Source organism: Pleurodeles waltl, chromosome 12, assembly GCF_031143425.1.
Source record: "Pleurodeles waltl isolate 20211129_DDA chromosome 12, aPleWal1.hap1.20221129, whole genome shotgun sequence".
Lineage (NCBI taxonomy): Eukaryota > Metazoa > Chordata > Amphibia > Caudata > Salamandridae > Pleurodeles > Pleurodeles waltl.
In genome coordinates this window covers 669,112,333-669,138,121 of record NC_090451.1, presented here as the reverse complement: position 1 = coordinate 669,138,121, position 25,789 = coordinate 669,112,333, and the positions used below count along the sequence as shown (strand labels likewise).

Here is a 25,789-nt window from a genome sequence, read left to right as displayed (position 1 = left end):
CGCTCCCTTCACCTGTCCCAAGCACACATTCTGATACCCATCTCAACACACAAGAAGCACACTTCAAAACACAAGCACCACATTTCCCACCACAGGCATACACACAGCCAACATACACAGGCACACACACCAACATCCACTTTACCCAGTGTGTCTGCATCCTCCACCTCCCTGTTTGTACCCTCTACCTGCACACTCACAGGCACTGCACCCTCATTCAATGTTGCTGACCCTATTCTTGCAGTCACTACAAAATCAGACATCCATTCATGGACCCCAGACACCACACCTGCACTCATCCATACTTTAGTTGACACATGCAGCACTCACTAAACCTGCAGACACACATACAACATCCATGTACACTGACAGCCTCTCTTTACCCACTGTGTCCACCCACTCTCCTCCCAAAACACTCAAACGCACCAAGACACCCACCCATCACACATCCACCACACCTCAGCATACTGTACAGTCACCGTCACCCATGTCACGCACACCTACACCTGTCAAGACCACTCCCTCTACCTCCACTCCCACACCTTCCTCCAGGTCCACCCTGATTGCCCCTAAGAAACTTTTCCTATCCCGTGTTGACCTATTCGAACCCACTGCCCCACACAGTCTCGTCCCTAAATGTGCCCACCTCCTTGCCCTGTCCACTCCTCCCACGTCACAGCCGCCCCTGTCCGCCATTCCCATGCTACCTCCCCTGTGAGCAAGAGACCGCGTGCCAGCCCTGGAACATCTGCTGCACCCCAAGCCAAGTCTGCTCCACCAGCTTCAAGGTCCAGCCCCAAGCCCCCTCCACCTCCAAAACATAAGGACAAGCCCCCCCCCCAGTTGTAAGTCACCACTACCCACCCCTGTTCTCTGAGGTGCCTGGATGCTCCATTGTTGCCCCCTATGAGGTGGAGTACCTTTGCACTTGTGGGAGTCAAGTTGAGGCCATTTTGGCCCATCGGACTACGAACTATGGACAGGCCATTGGCCTTATGTTGCACTTCTGTTGTTCATAGAGCTGAATTAAAATTTGTGTGGCCAGTGTTGTTTTCAGCACACTCCGGATCCGTGGTTCTTCATTGTTTTGGTTGGGGGTGTTGGGCACATGTGGGTACTTTGGGCAGGCTGGATTTGCCTTGTGTCGGGTACGCACCTCTTGCTGTGGGGTGTATGGCTTGTGCTGTTGTGAAGGGTTGTGTGGGGCGTTGTGGGGTGGGTATGTAACTGTGCCCTTTCTTCCCTTGTTTAGTAGGTTGTGGTACTTACCGTCGTCGTCTTCGGCAGCGGTCTCGGTCATGGAGGTATATGGCAAGGAGCAGGGCTGGCATGATCTGCAACTCTCTATCTAATTCTGCTTCGGTGTGTTGTGTGTGCCTCTGGTGAGTGTTTATTTTATTTGGTTTGGTTTGTTTCCGCCTGGCTTTGCATGGTGGTGGTTCCCACCCTGGAACTGACGGCGGTCTAGAGCTTCATTATTTGATGAGTGGGTAGGGCCTTTCCGTCAGCCTGTGGGCGGACTCTGCCGTCGTTGTCGGCACTCCACTGCTGGCGGTGAGTGGTTTTCAGGCTGCCTGTTTTTGAGGTGGGTCATTATTTGGCGGTCCAGTCTGTTGACGGTTGTTACCGCCGCCAGAGCAGTGTTTACCGCCATGTTCATAATAAGGGTCTATGTGTACTGACAATCTGTCATGGAAATTTACTATTTGGTGAAGGAAAATAAGCTTCTAAGTTTACTTTTTCTTTTAATAGCAAACATGGTATTTGTCACAATTACCTTTGATGAGGGCCTACAATACCAAGATAAAACCCTGCTGTTGTATATGGTTTTACTAATTTGGCATGCCTACAGAAATATTTCAGAATAGGTGGTGAATGCTAGCTACCATGACTACCTCATTTTTCATGATATATGGGAAGGCGGAGTTCCTTTATAAGGATATGGAAATCAGAGATTACCTTTTCTCTATCTAATGAGTAAGCTTTTCTCTAAATATCTAATAAGTGCAAAAAATAAACATGGTCTCTCTGCTTGTTACGGAAAGGTGAAAAACAGATCAGAAGGAAGAAAAGCAACGTCACCTTTTCATTGCTTTAAACAGTTGCTTCAATGTGACCTGACCTGCCTTTCACCTCGGCTGCTGGATCTGGCAGCAGGCATTGTGATGTGACGTCAGAACTCGAAGGTGATAACTTATAGTAGTCACGTTCTGACACACACACATATATATCTGCACAACATGCTCCGTAGAGGGGCCCCCAGACACATATATATATATATATATATATATATATATATATATATATATATATATCTCCGCACAACATGCTCCGTAGAGGGGGCCCCAGACTCTTGCAGGGCAGCCTCAGCATGAGGGTGAAGCATCAAATACTCACATAAAACACAACAAAGGACCTGAAGCACCAGTTTGGGATACCATCCAAGCGCTTTATTTAAGAGTTAACAGCTCTCCTTTTAATGAACTCCATATCCCAAGATGCACCATTCAATGTTCTTAAACGCTGGTGCTCAATACCTGTACTGTTTGAAAATAGTGTTTTAAGCACCAAAGTTGCAATGTATATGAGAACAGTGTCCTTGATTTCAAAGGTGTTGCTCATATTGCATTTGCCACAAGGAGGTCCAAACAGCTAGAAGGGAGGTATAATACTTCTCTCACACCCCTTGCTCACCTCTGTGTAACATTCTGTCTTGGATAAATACCATAGTTATCACTGAGGTAAGCAGGTCAGGCCCTTTAATAACATTTCTGCACAACATGCCCTGAGCGTTTCAACTGACTATCTCAAAGAGCTGTATGGCCCTTGCTAAGATTCATTCAAGTCTGTTCAGTTATCTATCATGCTCCCAAGGAATGCATTGCTACATTCAAATTTGATCTACTCAATATATTCAAATCACCTCTGACTAAGCCTTTATTCTGAGTGATATATCTGGATTGCTGATCCATCTAATGCTTGCAGCACAGACTTCACCACATAAGTGGCCATTGTCTAGATTGCTCTAATTACTCACTGTGTTTTTTGAAGTGGAATCTTCAGCTTCAAGACCTTCTACGACTAACCTCAGCTAACTGCTATAGAATAAAACTCTATGGCAAGAGCAAGTTAGGCAGTGGAGTAACAAATTCTATTGATTTGGACTACCTTCTCACATAGAAAATGGACCAAATCATATCCAAAGACTTATCTAACCAGTATTTGAAATGCCTTACTGATTAGTAGAAACCCCTGGTGACAGTTTGGTTAATCTTGAATACAAATTAACCATGGACCTAAATGGTATAGCTCCAACAACCATGCTGCTCTCTAAAGACTAATAAAAAGCAGAATGTCAACCTTGTCAAATGAAAAGGTAAGGTAGAGGACCGCTAAAACCTTTGCTTAACCCCAAATTACTTTCCTACTGAATTGCGTGGGGTGCCCGGTCCAGAAGTTGTAAATATGCATGTGTCAGAACAAAGAAATAACACTGCCAGGCTTGCAGTAATGACTCTTTAAACATAGCCAAATAATTGTCCTCCTTCTAGGAGATTATATTTACCAGCAAATCTTCTACCATTAAACCTTTGTGAAAATCTTTTTATTTATTTTTTTGTAACTGTCAGCACATCAGGGTTTGCCACACATACATAATATCCAGAATAAGCATAGTGCACATTAACATATGATCAATGAGTATGTCTTGTTACTGGCCAAAACCACTGAAGGAATAAAATCACCAAATGGGTACTATAAAGTGAACATGAATCAACCAATTCCCATTGTAGCAAAGTACCATCTTGTCTGTCATGTTACCCCCATTTTTACTGTAATTATGTTTGTTTTTCCCTGTGTGTCACTGGGATCCTGCTAGTCAGCACCCCAGTGCTCATAATGTATGCCCTGTATGTGTTCCCTGTGTGGTGCCTAAGGATAAGTTACTTACCTGTAAATCCTAGTTCTCTTCCAGGGGTATCCTCATCAAAGTCATAAACATTGAATATTCCCGCCCTTGTGCGGGGACCCCGGAGCATATATAAAATACACACACATTATACATGTGTAAAACAGCAATGCAGGCTATAATGTTAAAACAGGCTAAAATGCTTTATTTCTATGAAGTTTTTTTTTTTTTTTTTTTAATCATTATAAAATTACAATAGAGAATAAATATCTGCCCAAGCCCCCAAAACTGGGCTTAGGGAAATAAGCAGTAGTAATCACTAGAGAAAAAAAGAGAAAAAACTACATTGAAAAACAATGGAGCATTCTTAGCCAATAGGCTGCATGCAGGTTAACACAGGAGAACCATAAAAACTTTGGCACCGTGCCTTTAAGACCCTGAGCACCTCCAGTATCCCACCATGCCTCAGGGGTGAAGGAAAGGTGACAGTTGGTTCACAGTTAGGTCAGTACTTTTTTACGGTGACAATCTGTGTAACTGATTCGAAAGACAGTCTGTCCTGCACTTCTAGGAGACGTGCGTCTGGGGAGGAGGGTGGGTTGTTTAGGACTTTGATGAGGATACCCCTGGAAGAGAACTAGGATTTACAGGTAAGTAACTTATCCTTCTCTTCGAGGGGATCCTCATCAATAGTCATAAACATTGAATAGATTAGCAAGCCCATCCCTAAACTCTGCGGACTGTCTAAGAGAAGTGCAGGAAGAGATATGTATCATGCAAATACATTTCTCAGAGAGGCCTGCCCCACTTGGGCATCTGCTCTTGCATCTGAGTCCAAACAGTAATGTCTAGTAAATGTATGTACAGACTTCCTGTAGCAGCCTTACAAATCTCAGATATTGGAACATTGTTAAGGAGGGCAGCAGTAGCCACTTTTCCCCTTGTGGAATGCGCTTTAGGTCTCACTAGTAGTTGTTTGTTAGCCAACTGGTAAGCATTAACAATACAAGAAACTATCCATCTTGATATTGTTCGTTTAGATGCTGCCTCTCATGTCCTCAAATGACCATAATTTACAAACAAGTGGTTGGAGTGTCTAATCAATTTTGTTTTATCCAAATAAAATTTCAGAACTCTTTTCAAATCTAGGGAGTGCAACGCTTTCTCCGCCGGAGTCTCCGGATTGGGGAAGAAAGTCGGTAAAGAGATAGTCTGATTGATGTGGAATGCTGACACCACCTTCGGTAGGAATGATGGGTGAGTTCGCAGAACCACTCTATTGTCGTGAAAAACTGTGTACGGTTCTTTGGAAGACAAAGCCTGAATTTCACGGAACCTCCTCGCGGAAGTAATGGCCACCAAAAAAGCCGTCTTCCACGTAAGGTGTTGCAAAGAGGCTTTGTGTATAGGTTCGAAAGGAGGGCCCATAAGTTTTGACAATACTATGTTCAGTTCCCATGGAGGAGAGGGTCTCCAAATGGGCGGAAAAACTTTTTTCAAACCTTCTAAGAAATCCTTGACTACTGGTTTCGTAAAGAAGGATTCCTGAGAAGGTGACTTACGATAGGCTGTAATGGCAGACAAATGTACCTTAATAGATGATACCTGCAGACCGGACTTTGCCAGATGAAGTAAGTAAGACAATATGACATCCTCCTGAGCCCGTATGGGATTCTGACCTTGTTGACAGCACCATATGTAGAACCTCTTCCACTTAAATGCGTAAGAACGCCGCGTGGAAGGTCGTCTGGACTCTTTCAAGATGTTCATGCACTCCTGCGAGAGCCCTAGGTGCCCATATTGCAGGAATTCAGGAGCCATGCTGTCAAGCTCAGAGAGGGTAGGTTGGGATGCAGAACCCTGCCCTCCATCCTGCTCAGAAGATCCGGTCCGCACGGCAGCCTCCTGTGAGGTCGTTCCGATAGGTTGAGGAGATCTGTGTACCAGAATTGACGGGGCCATTGCGGCGCTATGAGAATCATTCTGGTGCTGGATCTGTAAAGTTTGTTGATCACTGCCGGTATGAGGGGGAATCGGTGGAAAAGAGTAGAGAAATATCCCTGACCAGTCGATCAACAGGGCATTCCCTCGAGATCCTGGACGGTAGAACCTGGACGCGAAGGCTGGGCATTTCCTGTTTACCTCGTCTGCGAAGAGATCCAATTGAGGCCGACCCCATTGAGCGAAGATGTCTTCGACGACTTCGTCGTTCAGGACCCAATCGTGGGCGTCCTCTAGGTGTCTGCTCAGGAAATCTGCTTCCATGTTTTGTTGACCTGGTAGGTGAACCGCTGTAAGCAACATTCCTCTCGCCAGGAGCCAATGCCAGATTGTTTGGGACTCCCGAGATAGGGGTAGGGATCTCGTTCCCCCTTGTCTGTTCAAATAATACATTGTGGTTGTATAGTCCGTTTGTATTAGGAGAGATTTCCCCTGAATCGATGGAGCAAAAGACTTGAGAGCCAGATGGACCGCTCTGAGCTCCAGCAGATTGATGTGGTACTTCTTTTCGTTGTCGGACCACAGGCCCTGAGCTTGAAGGGGACCCAGATGAGCCCCCCATCCCTGAAGAGACGCATCCGTTACCAGAATGTCGGATGGAATTACCTGGTGAAACGGAGCACCTACTGACAGGTGAGGTCTGTGCATCCACCATTGCAATGACTGAAGTGCCGCTATCGGTAGCCGCACTCAGTCCTCCCAGCGACCTGTCCTTTGGCTCCAGTTGTTATCTAACGCCTCTTGGAGGGGCCTCATGTGCAGCCTGGCATTTGGGACAATGAAAATGCATGATGCCATGGAGCCCAGCAGAGATGTCACCTGACGGGCCGTAGGTGCGTCGGATTTTAACAGGTCTTGACACTTCCTCTTTATTGATAATAGTCGTTCCTCCGAAGGATACACTCTTTGGAGCTCTGGGTTTAGTATAGCTCCCAGGTAGTGGAGGTTCTGTGTTGTAATCAAGGTGGACTTTTGGTAGTTGGCTTGAAGACCTAGAGACTCGAAAACCTTGAGCACAATGTCCCGATGGCTTCTCGCCTGATCCGGAGAGGAAGCTTTCAGTAACCAGTCGTCTAGGTATGGGTAGATGAAGATATTTTGTTTTCGAAGATGTGCCGCTACCACTGCCACACATTGAGAAGATGCGGGGGGCAGATTTCAGGCCGAATGGTAGCACTCTGAACTGATAGTGCTGTGAGGCTACCTGGAAGCGCAAGAATTTCCAATGCTTGGGAGCTATCGGGATGTGAAAATATGCATCCTGCAGGTCGATGGAGCACATCCAGTCTCCCTGATGTAGTTGAGGGAAAATCTGGTGAAGAGCCAGCATCCTGAACTTCTGTTTTCTTATGTACTTGTTCAGCAGCCGTAAGTCCAGAATTGGTCTGAAAACGCCCTCTCGACCTTTTTTTCGCCACCAGAAAATAACGGGAGTAAACCCCCTTTCCTCTGTGCGCAAGTGGAACCTTTTCTATTGCCTTCTTTCGTAAGAAGGCGAGAGCCTCTTTGCGCAGCAGGCTGAGATGAGATGGATTGCATTTGGCTGGTGGCAAGTGCGGTGGAGGTTGTCTGAAAAGAAGAGAGTAGCCATTTTCAACAATGTTGAGCACCCATTTGTCTTTTGTGATAGAGTGCCACTTGTGAAGATAATCTGTGATACTTCCCCCCACCGGAGTGGTGTACAGTGTCGAGGGAAGCGAGATCTCATTGTTTGGCCGGCGCGTTTGGTGTGGACTGTTGAGGTCTACTTGACCCTCGTTCCCTTGTGGCCTTACGAGCCTGAAAAAGAGGACGTCCCTGCCTTTGCTGTGGCCTCTGGGACCAGTGAGGGGTTTGAACCCTCTGCTGGAAAGGGCGCCTGTCATAAGGCCTATACCTCCGCCTGAAGTCCTTTTTCCTTTCCAGGCCTACTGCCCTCATGGTGTCCACTTCGGTCTTCATGCGTGCCATTTCTTCATCCGTATGGGTACCAAACAGCGAGTTCCCGTTGAATGGGAAATTTAGGATGCGCTATTGTGCTTCCTGTTTTAAACCAGTCAGTCTCAGCCAGGAAGACCTTCTTGCACAGATTCCATGTGTGTACCCATGTGCAGCTAAGTATGCCCCATCTGCCGCTGATGACCTGGTTGGATACCAGACATCCCTCTTGCAGGATCTCTTGGAAGTCCTGTCTGTCTTCCCTGGGCAACTTTTCTGTGAACCTGTTGAGGGAGTCCCACAGAGAACGGTCATACCTGCCCAGGAGTGCAGAAGCGCTGGAGACCTTCATTATAGATGCCGCCGTGCCGCACATTTTTCTCCCCAGAGTCTAGATGCCTGCTCTCTTTGTCCGGTGGGACCGTGGAGGATGATGCCACCGAGTGGGTTTTTCGGGCTGCGGCCAATATTACTGAGTCCGGTGGCGGATCCGTTCTTAGGAATAAAGGGTCCTGTTCAGGCACTTTATATTTTTTCAAAATCCTAGCCGGAGTAGATTTGAGGGTGGCTGGTGCCAAAAAAGTGTCCATGGTTGGCTGCAACAGACCAGGCACTAGCGGCAGTAGCTTTTTCGAAACTGTTCTATGTTGCAGAGTCTCAAAAATGACTGACGAGGAGGTAGATGGTTCTGGAGCCTCTAGATTTAACTTCTGCGCTCCCCTTAAAAGCACCTCATTAAAAGTGGTGATGTCATCCACCGGTGAGACCCTAGCTGGTGGAGAATCTGTTAAGGTGGGGGAGTAACGTCCGACGGATGATCCTGACGACGACCAAGAGGGCGATCTTCTGTGTCGTGATCGTGACCTAGATCGTCGTTGGGAACGTGACCTGCTGCGAGACGCTGTAACAGAGCGCCCAGGCCTCGTGGTCGGTTGGCGAGGAGCAGAACGAGCCCGTCCTGCCCGCACTGTCGGTGATGGTGTTCTCGGGAGAGAGGCAGTAGGAGAGTACATTCGTGAATACTGCGAATCCGGGGAGGCCGCTGGTCTATTAAGGCTCTCCAACCATCTTGGTGACAAGTTGATGGGTGAAACATGCCCCGATGATGCCGCTCTCGAACGAGATGAATCGCTCTGTATGGAGACCACTGGAGATGGAGCGGCCTTATCTGCTGGAGGAAGGCGATGTTCTACTACCTGCGAGAAAGGTAAAACCTGTGTCGACGTGTGCCGATGTTGAAGGGCGCACCGCCGGTTGTTCTTGCCTCGACGTTGAGTGCCTCGATGTTGAATGCCTCGACGAAGAGTGTCTTGACATCGAACGGCGCTCTCTGGACCTCGACCTACTCGCCGTCGTGTGCCTCGACGTGGAGCGGTGGGCGGCCGACGGCGGATGTCGCTCTTGCCGCCGTGGCGATTTCGACATTGTGTCTCTTGACGTCGGGGGGCGTGAGGTCTTCGGTGGCGAACGGACACGCCGGTGATGGCTCGACGTCGATCGGCGAGCTGCCGTCGACAGAGATATGCCCCTGCGATGGCCATGTTCCCTCGACGCCGTATCCTTCGACGTCGGGTGGGTCGCCGTCGACGGCGATCTATGGCGGTGAGATGGTGGCAGCGACGACGTCGACAGGGAACAAACAGGTACTTTCCTACCTGCTGACGTCGACCTAGCCATTCTCTCCTGAGAATGGCCTGTTGGCTGCCTGGGAAGCGAAGAGGATGATGTTTTCTGCCTCTCGTGAAGCCCAATCTTTTCTCTGTCCTTCAGAGTCCTCTTTGACATGTTCTTGCAGTGTTTGCAATGTCAGGGCAGTGACTCTGAGGCAGGCACACAATACAAAGAGTGTGTGGATCTGACTGGGCCTTCTTCCCACAAGAAGGGCATTTGACAAAAAGGGAAGGCATTTTTCTGTCAGGAAAAAACTGCCAAACTCAGACAATGATGTTAGATGTCGAGTAAAACAGGAAAAAACGCTGTTTTAAAGTATTTTTCTGAGAAAAACTCAGAAAAACTGAGAGCTCAATGCTCCAGGATCCTCTCAGAAGAAGCCGGAAAAAAGAACTAACCTAACTGTGAACCAACTGTCACCTTTCCTTCACCCCTGAGGAATGGTGGGATACTGGAGGTGCTCAGGGTCTTAAAGGCACGGTGCCAAAGTTTTTATGGTTCTCCTGTGTTAACCTGCATGCAGCCTATTGGCTAAGAATGCTCCATTGTTTTTCAATGTAGTTTTTTCTCTTTTTTCTCTAGTGATTACTACTGCTTATTTCCCTAAGCCCAGTTTTGGGGGCTTGGGTAGATATTTATTCTCTATTGTAATTGTATAATGATAAAAAAAAAATAAAAAAAAAAATAAAAAAAACTTCAAAGAAATAAAGCATTTTAGCCTCTTTATGATTATAGCCTGCATTGCTGTTTTACACATGTATATATGAGTTTAGTATGAAAGATATGTCTACTAAAAATGCTATATATATATTTTTCGTGCATATTTCATACTTTATATGTGTGTATTTTATATATGCTCCGGGGTCCCCGCACAAGGGCGGGAATATTCAATGTTTATGACTATTGATGAGGATCCCCTGGAAGAGAATATTACAGGTTCACCGAAATGAAAATCCAAAAGGGACCTTTGGTATAACTTTTGGATTTGTGAAGAAAGGTTCTCGAGTTGTAAAAGCCTGTATTTCACTTACCCTGACGCTAGCAGTGCAGCCTTCTAAAAGAGAACCTTGAGGTCTACTCTATGTATTGGCTTGAATGGACTCTTCATGAGTTGAGATAGAAATATATTCAGTTGCCAGTCAGGGGGAGGAGTCCATACTGGAGCAAAGACTCTGAACAAGTCTTTTACAAATTGTTTGAGGATTCTGCTTGAGCACAAAGAGAGAATGCGATGAGCGTCTGTATCTTGATATTGTAGTGAGATGCACCTTTATAGATGCATGCACAAGTCCTGACTGGCTAACGAGAGGAGACAGGGTAGGATCTGCTCAGGTGAGACTTGTATGGGATGTAAGTTTGATTTCTGGCACCATAGGCAGAAACGTTTCAATTTGAGCATGTATGTTTTTATCATGGCATCTGCCCCTGCAATCCAGAGATGTTCGAATTCATGAAATTCAGCAGCCATGCGCATAAGCGGAGAGAAGTAGGGTCTGGATGAAGGACCTAGCCCTGGCTAGATGTAGGCGAATGTGGTTGGATTCTGATAGTAGGAGAAGCTCTGTGAACCAATACTGCCTAGATCAGTTGGAGTATCAGAAGGATGCGACATTGCTCCGCTTTCATTTTGATGAGAACCTTTAGTATAAGTGGTATCGGGGGGACAAGAGTATGCATAGATCTTGGACCGTCTGATCGAAAGGGTGTTCCCCCCGGATGCTGAGCCAACTGGCATTTGCAGTTCACATTGGTTGCAAAGAGATCAAATGCTGGTTTGCCCCAGAGAAAGAAGATCCTGTCCAGAATGGCTGGTCCAGCTCTCTTTTGGGCAGGTGTTCTTGGTTCTGCTTAGCATGTCTGCTAAGAGACTGCTTGCCCAGGATACATGTCCAGTCGAAGAGTTATCTTGCATGTTGTTAGCTAGCTCTAGATTTGCAGATCTTTTTTGGACAGACTCCGCAATCTTTTGCCCCTCTGTTTGTTGACACAGTGTATGCCAGTAGTACTGTCAGTGCACACTAATACTGAAGACGCTGCTATTCTTGGCATGAAACCTTGGATACCTAGAAAAATGGCTTTCAGCACCAGTCGACTGATGTGCATTTTCTTCTGGGATGCTGACCATTTTCCTCGAATTTTCAGGTCTTGCAAATGACTGCCCCCATCCTTCCAAGTATGCATCTGTAGTTATCACAAATTACTACAGTCCTATTTGAGATAGGACCCTGAGGCCCTTTGAAAGGTGAGTGCCTTGGGACCACCAGGTTAGTGCTTTCATTATACCTGGTGTGATCATCCCTATGACCTTGAATGATCCTTCTATTTGAATCCACTGTTATTCTAACTCTTCTTGCAAGGGTCTCATTTACAGGCGTGCAAGAGAGACCAGACTGATCACAGAGGACATCATTCCCAGGAGCGAATTGAACAAACGCACTGTAGCAGACTTGTAGGAAGTTGGCTCTGTATATCCTATCTCAAAGTAAGAGAGAGTGTGCACAGAGTCCAAGAGTTCCCCTTAGAGGTAAGATAGTGGCAAAATTGGATCATTCTAATGCTCTATTTTGTGGTAGAGTGGTCCAGCAGAAGGCTTATCAGTGGGTAGTGTTAAGCATTTGTTGTACACACATAGGCAATAAATGAGAAACACACACTCAAAGACTTAACTCCAGGCCAATAGTTTTTATATAGAAAAGTATATTTTCTTAATTTATTTTTAGACCCACAAGTTCAAGATTTGAAGTAAATACATAAAATGCAAGGTACTCCATACAGGTAAGTTAGGAACTTTGAATTAGAGCAATAACAAACAGTTTCTGTTAAAAATGCGATAAGCTATTTTAAAAGTAGACAGTGCAAAAATCAACAGTTCCTTGGGGAGGTAAGTATTAGTTAGATTGTGAGGTAAGTAAGACACTTACAAATCTCAGATCCTGGGCATAGGCTGCCCACTGTTGGGGATTCAGGGCAACCCCAAAGTTACCACACCAGCAGCTTTGGGCTGGTCAGGTGCAGAGGTCAAAGTGGTGCCCAAAACACATAGGCGCCAATGAAAACAGAGGTGCTCCAGTTCCGGTCTGCCAGCAGGTAAGTACCTGCGTCTTCAGGGGGCAGACCAGGGGGGTTTTGTACAGCACTGGGGGGACACAAGTAGGCACACAGAACACATCCTCAGCGGCACAGGGGCGGCTGGGTGCAGTGTGCAAAGCAGGCGTTGGGTTTTGTATAGGAACCAATGGAGGGACCCAGGGGTCCCTCTAGCGGTGCAGGCAGGCACAGGGGAGGCTTCTCTGGCCAGCCACCACCTCGGCTAGGCAGAGGGTCACTCCTGCACTGAGGTTCTGTTCCTTCTGGTCCTGGAGGCTGCGGATGCAGTGCTTGGTCCAGGCTCCGGGTCCCTTGTTACACGCAATCGCGGTCAGGGGGAGCCTCTGGATTCTCTCTGCAGGAGTAGCTGTGGGGATCCAAGGGGGTCACCCGGGAGTACTCCCTGTGGTGTTTGTTCTCTGGATCTCGAGCCAGGGGCATTGGGTGCAGATTGTGAAGTCTCACGCTTCCGGCAGGAAGAGTGAGGTCTTTGAAGTGGTAGAAAAGTTGCAAGTTTGTTGCTGGTTGTTGAGAAACTCGTCTGGTTTGTGGCAGGCTGGCAGGAACTGGTCAGCCTAACACTGGTAATCGGATTGGTATTCAGGGGGCATCTCTGAGATGCCCTCTGGGTGCATTTTACAATAAATTCCACACTGGCATCAGCGTGCATTTATTGTGCTGACAAGTTTGATACCAAACTTCCCAGATTTCAGTGTAGCCATTATGGAACTGTGGAGTTCGTGTTTGACAAACTCCCAGACCATATACTCTTATGGCTACCCTGCACTTACAATGTCTAAGGTTTTGCTTAGACATTGTAGGGGCATAGTGCTCATGCACATATGCCCTCACCTGTGGTATAGTGCACCCTGCCTTAGGGCTGTGAGGCCTGCTAGAGGGGTGACTTACATATGCCACAGGCAGTGTGAGGGTGGCATGGCACCCTGAGGGGAGTACCATGTTGACTTAGTCGTTTACTCCCCACCAGCACACACATGCTATGAGGCAGTGTGCAAGTGCTGAATGAGGGGTCCCCAGGGTGGCATAAGACATGCTTCAGCCCTTAGAGACCTTCCCTGGCATCAGGGCCCTTGGTACCAGGGGTACCATTTACAAGGGACTTACCTGAGTGCCAGGGTTGTGCCAATTGTGGAAACAAAGGTACAGTTTAGGGAAAGAACACTGGTGCTGGGGCCTGGTTAGCAGGGTCCCAGACTACTTTCAATCATAACTTGGCTTCAGCAAAGGCAAAAGGTCAGGGGGTAACCATGCCAAGGAGGCATTTCCTTACAAGACTTTTTTCTCAAGAGTTTGAGAGCTCGTTGCTAAGGCTGCGCTCAGGAACAGTATCTTCGCAGATGGAATAGTTGACTATTTTTGGTAATTTACAGTGAGGCCTAATATGTGAAAGAAAACCCGGCAAGTTCCTTTGGCCTTTGATGCCAGAGAAGCCGTCTGTGCTTTTATCAGTCAATCATCCAGGTAGGGAAATACCCGATTACCTTCCTTCCTGAGAGAAGCTGCCACAGGAGCTAGGCATTTCATACAAATGGAAGGACCTTGAATTGGTAATGGGTGCTGGCTTCGATGAAACGGAGGAATTTGTGATGTTTGGGGTGCATGGGGATGTTCAAGTCTGCATCCTTTAAATTCAAGGTGTCATATAGTCTCCGTGGTTTAGTCGATGCAGGATGTCCGAAAGGGGACCATGCAAAAGGACTGCTTCTGGAAGTACTTTTTTTTTTTACTGAGGTCCAGAATGAGTGGCCATTTCCCTATTTTACTCTTGATTAGGAATAAATGAGAAAATAACCAATACCCTTCTGTGGATGGGCAACTTTTTTTATTGCTTGTTTGGTTGGCATGGAGAGTGCTTCTTTTCAGAGTAAGTAAAGACAAGGTGGGTGAGCTCCCTTTGGTGGAGTGTCGGCAGCCTCTTTATAAACTCGAGGGTGTGATCACAGGTGATAAGATTTAATACCCACTTGTCTGACGTTACCTACTGCCACTGCTGGAGGTAGTTGGATATTTTTGAACCTATAGTCTCCTAAGGGTAGGGGCTAGCCATCACCTAGGTAACATCAATTTTTGTGGCCAGTGTATCGGCTGTGTGTGTGCGTGCGTGTGGGGGTGGTGGGGGGGGAGGGAGGGGGGTGAAGAGTCAGTTCTCCTCTTCCTGTTTATTGTATGCTGCTGCTGGTGGCTGTCGATAGGACTGCTGTCTATAGGAGGACCTATTTTGTTGCTGAAAGGATTGGTATTGCTGGAAACGTTATTATCCTCCTCTGTAGGATGAGAGGCCCCTTCTCCATACTCCCCAGAAGTGCACTTTCTGAAACTGAAAGATGCCCAGCGAATTAGCAGTGTTGGTGCCTGTTTTGAAGGCCAGCAGGGCATCCTCTATGTGTCTGCCAAACAGGTTTTTCGCACCATAGGACATTTACAGTATTTTTTATTGTACTTATGGTCAGAAAGAAGTTGCCTTGAACCAACCTTCCCTTCTTAAAACTACAGCTCCCACAGCTGTCGAAATCCAGTGCAGGTTAGGCCCATTGCACAGTCCATGTTTTCCAATGACGTGCGTTCTCCTTCCTGCAAGATTGTTCTGCCTTCTGATCTTCCATCCTGAGGCACTAATTCTATGAGGTCAATGATGTTGGACCACATTTGCCTATCATACCAATGTGGCCAGAAAGTTGGCAGCAGGAACTGTGATGGCAGACATGGATGAAAATCTCTTCCCTATATTGTTTAAGCACCTGCCCTCCTTGTCTGGTGGAGAAGAGATAGGCATTTTGGAGGGTAGGGGGGGGTTTAGAACAACACTGAGCTGCTTAAGAGATTATGGAGTCAGGTTTAGGATGTCCGATTAGGCAAGTCTTCTGGTGTCTTATATTCCTTTTCTATACACGGTAACACCACAACAACAGATTTACATAATTTTTGTGCCCTTTTCAATTATGTAATCAACAATGGGTATGGCTCGGACTGATTTCTTTTCCAGATCTATAGTCAGACAGAAACCAGTCAGATGGCTTGGTTGATATCAGCAGTTGAAACAGTCTTGCAGACCTCTCCATTAAAATGTGAAATCTGACTATGTCCTCTGGAGGGGAGTCCACAGGCTGTGGAGTAGGAGGTGATGGAGTCTGAATCAGGTAATAGTCCCATTCATTGTTGAGTCTCAAGTATTTCACCCTCCTTTCTGTCATCATCTGATGGATTACCTACAGGAGGCACTGGTTTGGTCGACACAGGTGTCATCCTAGGCGTTACAGGTGAAGGGGTGGGCCCGGGTGTTCTGGGAGACTGAGATGGAGGTGCAGGTTGTTTCTTATGATGTTCAGGGAAGCTTTTCAGGTAGGCTTTTAAAATTACCTGAAAGTCTTGAAATAGAGACACAGGGACTTGAACCGTACCCTCATGAGAAGATTATGTACTATATTGTTGGTGATGTACCTCATTACACCTAGGTCTGTCCACATTGTTTGTTACTTAGTGTAGTATTCTCCATAATATTGGTCATACTCTTTCTCATCCTCTGCCGCCAGATATTTGTTATGGAGTTTTGATGGGCTATTCCAAAGGAGCCCTCTTCTGCTGACTCCTTGATGTCTAACAGATGGCTTAGGGGAAGAGGAGACACCTTGATTGATGAAGAAATAGGTTACTTACCTGTAACTGTAGTTGTCCAGTATTGGAAGCTTTCATAAATTCACATGCTTGAATCCTTCCCCCATCGTCCAGATGGGAGTCCCCAGTGTTGTAAAAAAAATATCATTCTCTAACATAGTAATGCCAATCTTAACAGCTGATACATGTAATGTAATATATCACAGTCGTTTCAGACAAAAGGACCAAACTTCAGAAACACCAATCAGGTCACTCCACCCCCTAGGATCCTCCTGTGAGGAGCTGCCTTCCCTCAGATTTTCCAAGCAGTAGTGCTGAATCATAGGTAACAGAATCTGGAGGTCTGCTCCGCAGTGGAGGCGGGTGGCTCGCATGTGAATCTATGAAAGCTTCCAATACTGGAGAACTTCAGTTACAGGAATACTGGAGAAGGAATGGTTTCTTACCTGTAACTCCAGTTCTCTCGTAGGGGTATTTCCATGATAGTCATAAGCACTGTATAGTCATAAGCACTGAATAATCATAAGCACTGAATAGTTCCGCGCGCCTGCGGGGACCCCGGAGCACTGATGTGAAGTATATTCTTAAGTGCAAATACCAGCCCTTTGAAAAAGGTCTGTCAAAAAACAGTTAAGAATAACAATGTGCAGCCTATGTGAACAGCTACACAGGCCAAATTGTTAAAAGAAAACAGTTGTAGTGTAAATTCACGTTTAAACATGTATTTATTCTATAAATGTAATAACAAATACATTCTCATATTCTGTTTACACCTCTCATGAGAATAAAACAATGCAGGGCAGTGTAGCCCATAGGCTGCCATTATACAGAATGTAAATAGAGCTGTGCCTTTAAGAAAGTAAAGTCTTCCTGTTTCCCATCATGCACAGCAAAAGGCAGCTGCCTCAGTTCTTTTTGGAGGCTTGTAACCTGACATGAAGGAACAAAACATTTGTTGGAGTACCAACATCAATAATATTCATGGCAACTTGTTCTATGTCAACTCCACCGGGGAGGAGGGAGGGTTGCTTATGACTATCATGGAAATACCCCTACGAGAGAACTGGAGTTACAGGCAAGAAACCATTCCTTCTCTCGTAGGGGATTTCAATGTATAGTCATAAGCACTGAATAGAGTAGCATGCCCATCCTCATAACCGCGGTGGAGTAGACAGAAGAATACTGACAAAAAACATGAATCATGCAAATAAATTCTTAAGCAAGGCCTGTGTAACCTGCGCATCTGCCCTAGCGTCTGTATCAAGGCAGTAATGCTTAGTAAAGGTATGGACCGACTTCCAAGTGGCAGCCTTGCATATTTCTGCCAAAGGGACATTTCTCATCAAGGCTGCAGTAGCTGCCTTCCCTCTAGTAGAGTGGGCTTTTGGCCTACCCCCAAGGGATTTGTTCGCTAACTGATAACATAACATTATACATGAAACAATCCACCTGGATAAAGATTGCTTAGACGTGCTCAACCCTGTTCTAGCTGGGCCATAGTTAATAAAGAGCTGTTGTGATTTACGTAAGCTTTTTGTCCTGTCCAAGTAAAATTTCAAAACCCTCTTTACATCCAGAGAGTGCAGAGTTCTCTCAGCAGGAGTAGTTGGATTTTGAAAGAAAGTTGGTAATGAAATTGTTTGGTTCACATGAAAGTCGGAGGCGACTTTTGGTAAAAATTTTGGATGAGTTCTCATTACCACTTTCGCAGAATGAAAAACCGTGAACGGTTCTTGAGCGCAAAGGGCCTGGATTTCGCTAACCCTACGCGCTGAAGTGATTGCCACCAGAAAAGCAGCTTTCCATGTGAGATGTTGAAGCGATGCCTTATGTATTGGCTCGAATGGAGGCAGCATCAGACGTGATAGGACAACATTCAGTTCCCATGGAGGAGAAGGCTTTCTAATGGGAGGAAAAACCTTTTTTAAACCTTCCAGGAAGTCCTTAATAATTGGAATCCGAAAAAAAGAAGTTTGTGAAGGGCTCTTTCTGTATGCCGTTACAGCCGCCAAGTGAACCTTTATTGATGACAGTTGTAAGCCAGATTTTGCCAAACTTAGCAAGTATGGCAGGATAGATTCCTCTCCACAGTAAACCGGGTCAATGTTGTTATCTAAACACCACACACAGAATCTTTTCCACTTGCTTGCATAAGCCGATCTTGTGGAAGGGCGCTTTGCTTCTTTCAGAATTTCCATACAGTCCTGAGGTAGGTTCAAGTGTCCATATTGCACTAGCTCAGGAGCCATGCTGCCAAACTCAACAATGAGAGGTTGGGATGAGATATCTGCCCTCTGAACTTCGTGAGCAGGTCCGGACGATAAGGCAGCCTGATGTGTGGTTTGAGTGACCGGTGAAGAAGGTCTGGGAACCACCATTGGCGTGGCCATTCCGGAGCAATTAGGATCATTTTGGACTGAGCATTGGATAACTTCTGGAGGACCGCCGGAATCAGGGGAAGCGGTGGAAAGGCGTAAAGAAATGCTCCTGACCAGCTTATCCACAGGGCATTCCCCAGTGTCCCTGGATGGTAATATCTGGAGGCGAAGTTTTGGCATTTTTTGTTTTCTGGGGTTGCGAATAGGTCTATAGAGGGGGTACCCCATAGTGCGAAAATGGAACGAACGACGTGGTCGTCGTGTAGCACCCATTCGTGGTTCTCGTCCATTACGCGACTGAGGGCATCCGCTTGAACATTCTGGATTCCAGGCAGGTGAGTTGCCACTAGCGATAGGTTCCTGGCTAGAAGCCAATGCCAGATTGTCTGAGCCTCTCTGGATAAAATCCTGGACCTGGTGCCTCCTTGTTTGTTCACGTAGTACATAGTGGCCACGTTGTCCGTCTGGAGAAGGAGAGTTTCCACTCTCAGAGAGGGAAGGAAGGCTTTGAGCGCAAGGTGGACTGCGCGAAGTTCCAGCAGGTTGATATGATAGAGACTCTCTCTCCGTGACCACTTGCCTTGGACTCGAAGATGTTCCATGTGCGCCCCCCATCCGAGCAGTGACGCATCTGTTACGATGGTTTGAGCTGGAGGCTGTTGATGGAACGGAATCCCCACCAAGAGATTGCTGGGTAAACACCACCACTTGAGGGACTGTAGGGCGTGGGGAGAAAGGAGGACTTTGTTCTCCCAATCGTCCATCAGTTGACACCACTGATCCACCAGGTTTTCCTGTAATGGTCTCATATGGAGGCGAGCATTGGGAACGAGATGGATACAAGATGCCATCGAGCCCAGTAGAGAAGCTATTACTCTTGCAGTGGTCTGAGGAGTTTCCTGCAGTTGTTTGCACTTTTGGAGAATCGATAATCGTCGTTCCTCTGAAGGAAACACCTTTCCTAGATTGGTATCTATAATGGCCCCTAAGTAATGCAACCTCTGAACAGGCGTTGCTGTGGATTTCAGGAGATTGACTTGAAAACAGAGCTTCTGCAACAACTGTAGAGTCCATTTGAAATGTTGTTGCGCCTCTAGATAACTGGAGGCCTTTATGAGCCAATCGTCTAGATAGGGGTAGACAAATATTCGGTGTTTCCTCAAGTGGGCGGCTACCACCGCCATGCATTTGGAAAAAGTTCTTGGCGCTGATTTGAGGCCGAAGGGTAGAACCGCAAATTGGTAATGACGTTTTCCGACGGTGAACCTTAGGAATTTTCTATGTTTCTTGGTCACCGGAATATGAAAGTAAGCGTCGCAAAGGTCTATTGCACAGAGCCAGTCGCCCTGACGAAGATGTGGGTAAATTTGGTGCAAGGATAGCATCCGGAGTTTCTCTTTGCGAATCTACTTGTTTGCTGTCCTTGGATCTAAAATGGGACGAAACTCTTGCTTGTCTTTTTTCGGTACAAGGAAATACCTCGAATAAATCCCCCTTCCCTTGCTGGCTGATCGGGACGGGTTCTATGGCTCTTTTTTGTAATAGAATAGTGACTTCTACCTGAAGAGCTTCGAGGTGGTGGCTGGCTGTTTTGGGTGGAACAGATGGTGGAGGACTGGTGAATCTGAGAGCGTAACCATGTCTCACAATATTCAATACCCGGGTGTCTGATGTGATGTGTAGCCACTCGTCCAGATGATTTGAGATACTTCCCCCTACCGGAGTGGATAACGGAGGAGGGGGAAGCGAAGATTCAGGGCTTAGACGCGGGAGCCTGTCGAGTTGTCTGAGTTTGAGGTGTTGAACGACCCCTTGTCGACCTTCGTTGTGTGGAGAAGCCCCTTTGATGCTGCTGCTGTTGCTGGGGGCGTGAAGACATCCAGTGTGGTGACCGATACCGGTGGGTGAAAAGCCTTCGCTGATATCGGCGGAATACCTTTCGGTCGTTCCATGCCTACCGCTTTCAGGGTATCTAGCTCAGACTTCATTCTGGCCATCTCATCATTGGCATGAGAACCGAACAAAGTGGAGCCTGAGAAAGGTAAATTTTGTATTCTCTGCTGTGCTTCTGGTTTGAGAGATGTAAGTCTCAACCATGCATGTCTTCTGAGCGCTATTCCGTGAGCATAGTTATGTGCGGATAGTACCGAAGAATCAGCTGCAGCACTTATTACTTGGTTAGAAACCATGGCTCCCTCGCCCACGACCTCCAGGAAATCTTCCCTTTTGTCCTTAGGAAGATGTTCTGCAAACTGCAGTATAGAGTCCCAGAGGGCCCGATCGTATCTCCCTAATAAAGCAGTAGCGCTGGCTGCTTTCATCGTGATGGCTGCAGTAGAACATACTTTTCATCCTGCAGCATCGATCTTTCTGCTCTCTTTATCTGGAGGTGAAGAGGAAGACGGTGATGTCGAATGCAATTTCTTTGCCGCTACTATGACCACCGAATCCGGTACTGGGTCCGACCTCAAGAATAGAGGATCTTGTTCTGGTGGACGATATTTCTTAATAAGTCTGGAAGGAGCAGACTTCGTTGCGGCCGGTGTAAGAAAAATATCCATTGCCGGTTCAATAAGACCTGGAACCAGTGGAAGCAAAGGTCTGGAAGATGTCCTGTGATGTAAGGTTTCGAAGATTACGGACGTCGATGGGGCAGGTACCGCCAGCGGGATATTCAGTTTGGTCGCCCTTCGTACTAAGACCTCCTGGAATGTATTCACATCATCTATGGGGGACACTCTCGGGGACGGTGAGTCCGATAGGGTTGGAGAGTAGTCCCGTGTAGACGAAGAAGAAGGTCTGTGATGTGAATGCTGAGATCTCTGCCGTGATTCATGACGATGGTGCCGAGAGGAAGATGAACGTCTAGAGGAATGTCCAGAACGTCTTACAGATCGCGTTGGAGTCCTCAAAACAGACTCTGAAGGAGGAGCCGGAAGAGGAGCCATAGGTGTTACCGGTGTCTGCGGCAACGGCGACTGTCGAGGAGAGAGTTGTGGAGACGCTGGAAGAAGGATGAGTGAGGCCGAGGATTTTGACGTGGTATAAACCCTTCTAGGCCTCTTTGATTGTCGCCTCGACGTCGACACACTCCTCGACGTCGAAGTGCGGTAACGGCGAGTGCCTCTCGACGTCGATTCCTCTCGCCGTTGAGAACCTCTCGACGACTATCCTCGATGTCGCTGTGGTGACGGCGAACGTCTCCGACGGCGAGCACTCTCCCTAGACGTCGATCGCTCTCGTCGTGTCGACGGCGAGCCAGATCTCGACGGCGAGTGTCCACGCCGTCTCGACGGCGAAATGGCTGTGGACGGCGAACGATGTCTCTTCCTCGCCGGTGAACCACTCCTCGACGGCGAGCATGTTGGCGCCGTTCCCTGTCTCGACGTCGTCGGAGACCTGTGTCGTTTTTGAGCAGGTCTGGTCGGAGTTATAGAGGAAACAGGGTGAGCCCTGGTAGAAGACTGACCTTCTCCTCTCTCTGTGGTAGAATGACCACTTTTTCTCCTGTCCTCTTTCGCCTGAAGTCGGATTTTCTCCCTATCACGAAGAGTTCTTCTGGAGAAAGTTTTACAGATGTCACACGACTCCGGTTTGTGGCTGGATGGAAGGCAAATTATACAGACCCGATGTGGATCTGTTTTAGCCTTTTTTCTGCCACAAGAAGGGCATTTGTCAAAAAGTGAAGGCATTTCTGAACTAGAAAAACCTCAAAATTCTGTCAGAATTTAACAGAAAAGAGTAGAAAATGATCACTCAATGTTAAAAACGTCGAGTGAAATTGAAATTCAAAAGATTTTTAATGAATTTCTGTCACAAAAAGGCTTTGTGAGGTAGAGCTCAATGCTTCAGGGTCTGTCAGAAAGGAGCCGGAAATAAGAACTGAGGCAGCTGCCTTTTGCTGTGCATGATGGGAAACAGGAAGACTTTACTTTCTTAAAGGCACAGCTCTATTTACATTCTGTATAATGGCAGCCTATGGGCTACACTGCCCTGCATTGTTTTATTCTCATGAGAGGTGTAAATAGAATATGAGAATGTATTTGTTATTACATTTATAGAATAAATACATGTTTAAACGTGAATTTACACTACAACTGTTTTCTTTTAACAATTTGGCCTGTGTAGCTGTTCACATAGGCTGCACATTGTTATTCTTAAGTGTTTTTTGACAGACCTTTTTCAAAGGGCTGGTATTTGCACTTAAGAATATACTTCACATCAGTGCTCCGGGGTCCCTGCAGGCGCGCGGAACTATTCAGTGCTTATGACTATACAGTGCTTATGACTATCATGGAAATCCCCTACGAGAGAACTACAGTTACAGGTAAGTAACTGATTTCTTACTCCAGTATTGGAACTTTCATAGATTCACATGCTTGAATCAGAATAGCAAGCAGTAACAAACACATTTTCTATAGTTATTTCTATAGACATATATAATGAAGAGATATGAACATTCAAAATGCTTGTTTTCCCTCAACTGCGCTAAGCATAAGAAAAGTGAACCATGGAAAACTATTAAAAATGTATACACCTAGATATAGAAATAAAGTGGATGTCGGGTGATAATAAAAAAAAAGGCTCACCTTTATTAGAATAGATGTCTGAGGACTGCTTGACTGACCACAACATCTCTGTTCGTTTCAATGTCCAAGCAGTAGAGCCTCATGAAAGTGTGGGCTCTTCCACGTTGCAGCCAGGCAGACGTCCCAGAAGTGAAATTCCCGAAAACAATGCACAGGAGGTGGATACTGATCTGGTGCGTGCACCTTAAGAGTCTAAAGGTAGACCAGCGTTCTTATGGCAGAGGATAATAGCTGATGTAATCCAGCAAGCCATGGTTTGCTTTGTAACTGGGAACCCCTTTCTGGGGTTACTGTAGGCTATGAAAAGCTGGTTTGATTTACGAAACGACTTCGTTCTCTCCAGATAGATATAAGCAGATGTGTCACATTCTAATTAATAAATGAAGAGATCTTTCTGTTGCCGTTTGTGGATTAGGAAAGAATGGCGTCAATATTATTGGCTTGTTGAGGTGAAAGTCCGATGGGAATAAATTTAGGATTTGTTCAGAAGATTACCGTATCCCTTGCAAATTGTAAAAAGGTTTTTTGCTTTGTGAAGGACTGTATTTCACTCACTCTATGCGCTGATGTAAGCGAGGGGAGGAGGAGTGCCACTTTCCAAGTAAGAAATGTGATTTCTGTTGTGTGAATAGGCTCAAACAGTAGCTTCATAAGCTGGCTTAGAACTGTATTCAACTGCCATGACGGGCGGGGGTGAGAGAGGGGAGGGGAGACTTAGGGGCTTTGACTGGTAGATAGGACGTGAAGAGACCACTCATGAAATGTTTTATGAGTCTGAGACCACAGAGATGGTTTTCCTGCCTGTCTACTATAACGAGAGATGGCTGCTAAGTGAACTTTAATGGATGCGTGCTGCAATCTTGAGAGTGCCAGTTGAAGGAGATCAAGTAAGACTTTCTCTGGAGCTGAAGATAAGGGTTGTACTTTAGCAGATTTGCACCACAAGCAGAACCTTTTCCACTTCAGGCAGTATGTTTTGTTGGTACTCTCCGCCCAAGCTTTGTTTAAAATTTCCTTGCAGTCATCTGGAAGGTCAAACGTTTACCTTAGGACTTAGTCGTTTTTCTGGAGATTTTCTTCAGCGGGACGAACCTGCCAGTCCAGTCCGACCTCCTGAAACTCTTCCTTGGATACGTGTTGCGGGAGCCCTCAGTGGAGATTTTTACCTTCGGATGTAGTTGTTTTCTCGAGGTGAAAATCCTTCAACCAGGGCAAACCTGAATCTTGATCAGACCTCCTTGGAGCCCTCTTCGGATACGCTGTCTGGGAGGTCCCAGTCAACTTCCTACGTTTGGACTTAGTCTCTTTTTGGGAGATTTTCTTCACCGGGACGAAGCTGCAAGTCAGGCCGGGTCACAGTTGAGGCAAGCCGGCTAGAGTTGCTGTGGCGGGTCGGTCCCTCTATGGAGTTTTTTTCCAATAGTTCTCCAAACTTCTGGATCTTCTTCCAAATGTTCTTTTAAGGTTCTTTTGAGGTCCACAGTCCACCCCAAGGTTCCAGAAGCTCCGAGATGCTCCTTGAAGGTGCAGACTACAACTCCGAGAATGTACCTGGTGCAAACTCCTTTTTTGCCCACTGGACAGTGGTCAGCTGGTTTGTTTCTTCAGGAGTTGGTGCTGGGGACTCTAGTTTGCAATTTTTCACCTGTAGCAAACAGGGAGTCCCTCCTTGAACCAGTTGAAACCAGGCAAAGTCCTTCTTGTGGTGAAGCCCAAGTGTGCAGCTGGCGCAGTCCTTTAGAGAGCAGTGTCCAAGTGCAGGTGAGGGGTCCAGCAGGGCAGTCCTTCTTCTGTAGTTATTCCTGGCAGGGATCTGGTAGGGAACTGAGGTGTGGGTGCAGGTCTGCCAGTTTTATCCTTGCGCCTGGGTGAAAAACAGGGGGGTCCTGTTTCTCCAATCAGGGGCAGGGTCCTTCCCCCTGTGATGACCACTTCCTGGGAAGTGTGGCAAAAATCAACCCCAGGGAGCAACATTCCTCAAAAATCCATCATGGCTGAAAGTGATTTTTGAAGGTTACATCTAGCTGAGCCCACCCACTGGTGTGGCTGAAAATCCTAAACACACCCCTCTCCTGCCCTCTCCTAATTTAATCAAGGGGGCACCTAATTGGCTGGGTTTGCAGGATGTAAGGGTGTTACTGGGTTGCTCCAAATGTCCTTCCCTGCCTTTGAAGACCAGGTTGACAGCCCCCCGCCCCCCCCTTCCTGCTTCCCCATCTGCTGAGGGGAGATCTCCTCCCCCGGGCACATCTCTGTGTGGAGATGGGCCACTTCATACGTCATCAAGGCAGGCTGGCCAATCAGAGCAAAGCAGTAAAAACACTGCAGGGCTGAAGTTGGCAACTTTTCAGGTAAAGTTTAAAACTCTTTACCTGAACATGGTATATTAAATCCAACAACTCGACGTTGTGGGATTTATTATAACAATTAATTTGATACCAAACTTGTAGTATCTGTTACTTAAGGGGATTTTAAAATTTTTAATAAAGTCTCCCTATTCTAGCCTATGGAGGCCATTCACTACAAAATAAGGGGGAAACGAATTTGGTTGTTTTACCTCACCAGGGCTTATACAACTATTTTTATAAGGTCCCTGCTTATAATTA

The 25,789-nt window shown here is 46.6% G+C and overlaps 1 protein-coding gene across 3 annotated transcripts in view; it reads right to left on the bottom strand.

Moving 5' to 3' along the window:
- The window catches only part of HORMAD1 (HORMA domain containing 1), a 326,846-nt gene that overhangs the window by 139,596 nt on the left and 161,461 nt on the right, over nt 1–25,789 (bottom strand). The gene's annotated exons all lie outside the window — the stretch shown is intronic.